The 7,766-nt window shown below is 37.8% G+C and overlaps 1 non-coding gene across 1 annotated transcript; it reads right to left on the reverse strand.

Moving 5' to 3' along the window:
• Positions 1 to 5,775: 5,775 nt before the first annotated feature.
• On the reverse strand, positions 5,776 to 5,882 carry LOC141709436 (small nucleolar RNA R71). Its single transcript, XR_012570012.1, has one exon. It is a non-coding gene; the product is annotated as a small nucleolar RNA R71 (small nucleolar RNA).
• Positions 5,883 to 7,766: the final 1,884 nt, after the last annotated feature.

Genomic DNA, 7,766 nt, shown 5'->3' on the forward strand with positions numbered 1-7,766 from the left:
AAGATCCCGGGTATGATCCCTCAAACGATAAACGAGAACGAAAGATAAGCGAACCGTAAAACAAATAAGTGACCAAGAGACAAGCTTGTACAAGAAGCCAGGGATTGTGACATCATCAAACCACAAGGTATGGACAAGTGGGAGCATTATGACATGTGCAAGGTGACATAAGCATGACATGGGAAGGAAGGAGGTGTGGTTGAAAGAGAACCACACAAATTCAAGGGCAACAAGGTAATTGACTAAATCAAACAAAACAAAAACCTAGCAACCAAGCAAAACAAATCACAAAACACAAAATCCTCCATTTCTTCATGAAGCTCTCGGCTTCTTTCTTAAGAAATGGGAAGTCCAAGCTCCTCCACTTGCTATTTTACAAGGTAATTATCCTAGCTTCTCCTAGATAAGTTACATACTTCCTATAAGTTTAAGCTTCTAAATCCAAGCCAATCTTTTTCTATAAATCATCAAAGAAGATGGTGAATAGTGTTTTCAAGAACTAAAATTTGTGTTCTTGAAGTTTTGTTTAGATTAAGCTTGGATAAGGACTTTAAGGGTGATTCCAAGCCATTCTCTTGATTCTCCACTCTCCAAGGAAGGTATAAACTTCAAACCCTAGCTTTAGTTTTGAGTAATTAGGATTGAATGTGTTTGATATAGCATATGTGAAGCATGATGCTTGATTGGTTGAAGTTTGGTTGAGTTTGTAGAGATTAGTTGGTTTTGTTGCATTGTTGGAGTTGTAAATCTTGGTAATTAGTTAAAGAACCTAAGTAAAGCTTTTAGTTCATGTGAGGAATAAGTATAAATGGTTAAAGTGGATTTGTTGGGGCTGTTATGATGTGGTTTGGAGGGATATTGGTTGTATGATTGATTTGGGGTTGATTTGTGGTTGGTATTGAATGGTTTAAAATTTGGGAAATCGCGTAAACATAGCCGTCGTAACGTCCGATTTTCTGTAGACTGTTTTTGTGCATAACATTAGGACCCGAGAACCCCCTGCTAGATTATGACCACTGCCATTTTTAGATAGCTCATGTTACGAGCTTCGTTTTGATATGTAGTTCGTTCGATTCCGATGCACGGTTTAGGAGAAACGACCGTTTCAAGTAACGGCGTTTCGCGAACGAAACTTTTTCCCTCGCCTTACTTTGAAACATAGGTTAAAGGCCAAAAAGGGTTAATTAAGGTATGAAACATTTATGGTAAGTGTGTTAGGCAGTTGGTAAGACACTCGCGAAGGAATCGCTTTAAAACTCGTAAAGGTTAAATTATTAAAAATGGTGGAGCCGAGGGTACCCGAGTGACTTAAGCAAATCAGTGAGCGCAAAACAAGCGTTAGAGTCTAAGTTAGTTAAAGTATAGATTTACAAGTGATTTTGGTTTAATTCCAACTTACTTGTTGTTTATAGGTTATCAGACTCGTCCTGAGCCTTTCTCACCCCCAAGTCGCTCAGGCAAGTATTCTATCCGTTATACTGTTGTTGTGATGTATACACTTGTATATGCATTATCTTGCGATAGATGCATGTTGGTTATTTAGCAAATTCTTGCGATATATTGTAGCATGTGATATGGTATATATGCATGCCGGTTTCATATTCTTGAAATATATATCTGTTGGTTCAGTTGATAATACCTATGCTAGAGGATAGCGGTATCTTGCATATACCCTTAGTATAGGGACCCAAAGGTGAAAATATTTTCTAAAACCGGGAGTCGAGGATCCCGAGTAGATTTTATATATATGGATATGGATATATATATATATATATATATATATATATATTTATATATATATGGTTATAGTTTTCCAAACTATTAATCGAATAAGGTTTATTCGATAACTTTAAACTTTATTATTTATTGAATATTATTTCGAATATTATTCGAAGGCGTATGACTCCTTTTATTTATTTATCTGAATATTATTTGAATATTCATTCGAGGGCTTATGACTCTTTTATTTATTTATCTGAATATTATTTGAATATTCATTCGAGGGCTTATGACTCTTTTATTTATTTATCTGAATATTATTTGAATATTCATTCGAGGGCTTATGACTCTTTTATTTATTTATCTGAATATTATTTGAATATTCATTTGAGGATCTATGACTCCGATTATGTGCTGAGATATATTCTTTATTTTATTAAAGAATAAGGTGTCAATAATCAAACTTATTTTCGATTATTCAAATAAAGATAATACTTTCATATAAGTATATCTTGGGTTATTTAATACTCGTTTCAAGTATAAGTTTTAATACTTCTACTTCAATTATTTTTATAAAGATTATTCTTTATGGGAATATTATATTAAATAATAATATTCAGTTATTTTCTAATATTCTGGGGACTGATTTACTTCATTAAATCAGCCTTACTCCAAACACTCTTTAAAGTGTTTTCGAGTCTTCAAAATGATTTTTAAAAGTCAGAGCGGATCCCAAAACTCATTTTTATATTTAAGATCTTCCTTTTTAAGGGGATTTAAATACTCGCTCAAAACCTGGGGAATCCGGCTCTGTGGTGTATTTTATATTCGCAACGAGGTTGCAGATTTGGTAAATGAATTGATTACTTGCCCAACGTTCGGGAAGTAAGCCCATCTCATTGAGTCGGCATAAGCGACAGGTCGGGGTACGGTCTATTATTGTGTAAGTGGCTGGGTGGCAGTCCATCAACGCGTGAGGGGCCGGGGTACGGTCTAGCGCGAGGTCCTAATGCGGCCAGGGTGATGACCGGTGAGGAATTCATCCATCTACAGTAGAAAAGGTTACTTATTGGTATCTTTGCCTGATCAGCAAGATATCGGGTTTATGCCAAAATTATTTTCCTTTCCAAAATTCATTGGATGTTTCAAACTCTGTTCATACTTTACATAACAGAGGTTCCAGGAAATGTTTAAAGAGATATATATATGGGGATATATATATCGGGACTAAATAAAGTATCTCATAACTTTTTCATTCAATAATATTTCAAAGATTGAATCTATTCAAATCTTGTCTTGTAGTCTCATCCATGTGATGAACTTTTGAAACTGATTATAACTTGAACGGTGGTAGTTCAAGCAGTATTTGGGAAAGATATAAGTATATTGGGGTATCTTGTAACTTCATCTTTTAAACTTATATCTAGTTAATAATTGTCTTATGAATGACAAAGATTTTCAGAAAAACGTTGAGACAAGGTTAGATATATGAGATCACCTTGCAACGATATTTTTTTTTTATATACAGTTATACACTGGGATTTTGTGTATATTATGCATGGAAGAGGACTTCCAATATTTTGAAAAGTATATATGTATATATACTGAATATTTTGCGACTTCATCGCATTAAGATATCAAACTTGGTTCATTTCTTTTGACCAAGACTTTCATGAGTACTGTGAGAAGGCTCATATACTAGTAAGTATATACTAGTAATTATCTTACACACGATAAAAGATTCTAGTAAGTATCCATTTAGATACTTATATTATTGTTATGACTATATATTATCTTGCGAGCTGTAAGGCTCACTCTTGCTTTATTTCTTCATCACACAACAACAGTTAGGAAAGATGGCCAGACTCCAGCAGACCCCGCGCAAGCGCGTGGGAAGCGTCCCGCGTCTTCCCGATGATGTTGTGGCTGCTATAGCTGCAGAGGTAGATCTATTGGTAGATCAGGCATTCTATTTTTGAGAATCAATTATGTATAATTATAACTTGTGGCAGATAATGGCAATTAACTGTAAATTATCAAGTAATCTTTTTTGGGTTGTAATAATTTTAAATTGTGGATTCAAAGACTTGTACTTATTTGAATTTCATCTCTGAGACTATAACGGGTTGTGGTGTGTGTTAGTGTGGGGTCACAGCATGAGGTTATTTATTATTAATTAAGTGAAGTGATATTGTTGAAAGAAAGACCGTGACGACCCGGATCCCCGACCCCGGATCTGGGGGTGTTACACAGGGTCGGGAATTTTGCTGAATTATTTTAGACTTCTACTTCTGTTTGGCTTCCAACTTCTATGTAATCTGAGTTTTATGGGACTATTATATAATTAGATTTGAGACGTTTTCACAGGGGGGATTAAGAAGAAGAAGATTGTGTTTTACGCAAGAAGCGAAGGAGATAAGGAAGAAGACCGATTTAGCACACCGCAACGAAGAGGAAGCATATTTTCTTGTAATTCTTGTTTCGTTGTAACGTTGGATGCTAGTTTTCTTGCTTTGACTTATTTACTCTTGTGACGTACTCTGTTTTAATATAATTAGTTTAGTTATTATTTTCTTGTGTTTGTTTATCATGATTTCATATGAACCCATGATGGCGATAAGTTCTATTATGGGCTAATCGTGATCATGGGGTTGCAACGGATTTATTATGGAATTCTTTAGTTAATTGTTTAATACTTTAGTATGTGATGATTGCTTGATATCTAGTATTGGTTGTGCGTATTCGTCTTATGTGCGTCGCGAACATATAAGATAGGGTGTTAATCTCTTGTGAAGCGACGATGGATCTTGAGATTTAGAACTTGCCATGCTAGCATAGGTTCATGTACGTTATGCATGATTAGTGGGTAACTCTAACAGTTTTATTTGCCCTATGTAATCAAAAAGGAATAACTTGTGCTTAAATCGTTGTGTTGTCAATTTCTGTAGACATATAGGAACTCAACATAATTGATGACTATTCAACTTCTATCTTAATTGTGGATGCTTGGTGGAATGGTATTAGTACAATGAAAGTTGGCTTTTATCAGTTTCGTGTTATTCGATTAATATCATCACTGTCACATGCTAAAGGTAATAACAATGACTATAGAAGGAAGTAATAATGAAGTTGTGATCTCATGAGTGTTTTATTATTGATAAATTGAAGTGTTAGTTAAGTGGTTAATTAAGTAGTTAATTATAGTTAATATTTAATCAACAATTTTAAGTGTTATTATCTTAACATTGAGAAGTAATCATACATTGGTGAGTGAGTTTAATTAGACAATAATTTAGTCTGAGTCTCTGAGGGAACGAACTAGAAAATATTCTATATTACTTGCGAACGCGTATACTTGCGTGAATATTAGCGCGTGTTTTCGCCCTAACAAGTTTTTGGCGCCGCTGCCGGGGACTCGGCGTATTTGTTTAGTTTATGTACTTACCATAATTGGTCATTAGGACTCAGTGATTAGGACGTAGTAGTTACTTATTTTTTCTGGTTGTGTTTCAAGTACTTTAGCAAGCGTTTATGCAAACTCGTTCTCGTGCTCGCAAGAGGACTTTAGATACAGCTGAGGAGACAGACGAAGTTCTTGATATTCCGGAGAAGTTAGATTTTGAGGATTCGGATTCAGGAACTGAGCAGAAAGAACCAGTAAACATGGGAGATCGTATTGTTCAAGCTGATCCAGCTCTTATGGATTTTTCTCGGCCTAAAATTGATGACATTCAGTCAAGCATCCTTCATCCGGCTATTCAAGCTAACACCTTTGAAATCAAGTTGGGCACTATTCAGATGGTGCAGAATTCTGTTTCTTTTGGAGGAGCGGCAACTGAAGACCCCAACATGCACATAAGGAATTTTGTCGAGATCTGCAGCACTTTTAAGTATAATGGCGTGACTGATGAGGCTATCAAGTTGAGGCTTTTCCCATTCTCACTAAGGGACAAGGCTAAAGACTGGTTACATTCTGAACCAACTGGGTCCATCACTACGTGGCAAGATCTTGCGCAAAAGTTTCTGGTGAAGTTTTATCCGATGGCAAAGACTGCTGCTATGAGGAGTGCTCTTACTCAGTTTGTGCAGCAACCTACAGAATCTATGTGCGAGGCTTGGGAACGCTACAAGGAAATGTTGAGAAAATGTCCACATCATGGAATGCCGGATTGGATGGTGATCACTGGTTTCTATAATGGTTTGGGGGCCCAATCTCGGCCCATGCTCGATACAGCAGCTGGAGGCGCCTTATGGGCTAAAAGCTATACTGAGGCGTATAATCTTATCGAGACAATGGCTGCAAATGAGCATCAAAACCCAACTCAGAGGATGACGTCAGGCAAGGTAGCAGGTATTCTGGAAGTTGATGCAGCCACCGCTATTGCAGCCCAGCTCCAAGCGCTATCAATGAAGGTTGATTCTTTGGCTACGTATGGAGTTAATCAAATAGCTATGGTTTGTGAGCTTTGTGCAGGTTCTCATGCTACGGATCAGTGTTCTCTTGTAAACGAATCTGTTCAGTATGTGAATAATTATCAGCGACAACAGCAGCCTGTGCCAGCGACCTATCATCCTAACAACAGAAATCATCCAAATTTCAGCTGGGGGAATAATCAGAATGCTATTCAGCCACTATATCAGCAAGGAGTGAGTAAACAGTTTAACCCACCTGGATTCCAGCAACCACAGCAGTATGCTACAAGGCAATCATATCCTCAACAGGGAAGTGCAGCTGCACCTACTAGTGCTGATTTTGAGGAACTTAAGCTGTTGTGCAAGAGTCAGGCGGTTTCTATCAAGACCTTGGAAAATCAAATTGGTCAATTAGCCAATGCAGTGCTCAATTGTCAACCTGGCACTCTTCCCAGTGACACGGAAGTACCAGGCAGGAAGGAAGCTAAGGAGCAAGTCAAGGCTATTACCTTAAGGTCTGGAAAAGTAGCTGATGCTGAAAAGGCAAAAGAAGTAGAAGCTGAAATTAGAGGTGAAGAATCTAAGCAAAAGGAGAAAGCGGCGGAACCAAGGAAGACTACTGTTGAACACACTCTGCCTGAGGCTAATACAGGGGAGAAACAACTCTATCCTCCACCACCTTTTCCTAAGAGATTGCAGCAACAAAAGCTGGATAGACAGTTCGGGAAGTTTCTGGAGGTGTTCAAGAAACTTCACATCAATATACCTTTCGCTGAGGCTCTGGAACAAATGCCTAGTTATGCGAAGTTTATGAAGACTATTCTTTCAAGGAAGGTGAAACTGGATGACCTTGAAACCGTTGCTCTCACGGAAGAATGCAGCGCTGTTCTGCAACAAAAGTTACCACCAAAACTGAAAGATCCAGGGAGCTTCACCATTCCTTGCACAATTGGCAATCTGACGTTTGACAAGTGCCTTTGTGATTTGGGAGCAAGCATTAATCTGATGCCGTTGTCGATCTTTAAAAAACTGGATCTGCCTGATCCAAAACCCACGTACATGTCACTACAATTGGCTGACCGTTCCATTACTTACCCAAGGGGCATAGTTGAGGATGTGATCGTCAAAGTGGATAAGCTCTTCTTTCCAGCAGATTTTGTTATTCTGGATTTTGAGGAAGATAAGAAGATTCCCATAATCTTGGGGAGGCCTTTCTTGGCTATTGGCCGTACCTTGATAGATGTGCAAAAAGGGGAACTTACTATGCGGGTCCAAGATCAGGATGTGACCTTCAACGTATTCAAGGCAATGAAATTCCCTACAGAAGATGAGGAGTGCTTAAAAGTGGATGTGATTGATTCTGCGGTTACTTCGGAACTCGATCACATGCTAATGTCTGATGCATTGGAAAAGGCCTTAGTGGGGGATTTTGACAGCGATGATGAAGATAGCAACGAGCAATTACAATATCTGAACGCTTCTCCCTGGAAGCGAAAGCTGGACATACCATTTGAATTTCTTGGTACTTCTGACCTCAAGAACGCTGAAGGGAAGCTCAAACCATCAATAGAGGAAGCACCTACCTTGGAGCTCAAGCCATTACCTGAACACTTGAGGTATGCTTTTTTAGGTGA

The sequence above is a fragment of the Apium graveolens genome, chromosome 2 (genome assembly GCF_009905375.1).
Source record: "Apium graveolens cultivar Ventura chromosome 2, ASM990537v1, whole genome shotgun sequence".
Lineage (NCBI taxonomy): Eukaryota > Viridiplantae > Streptophyta > Magnoliopsida > Apiales > Apiaceae > Apium > Apium graveolens.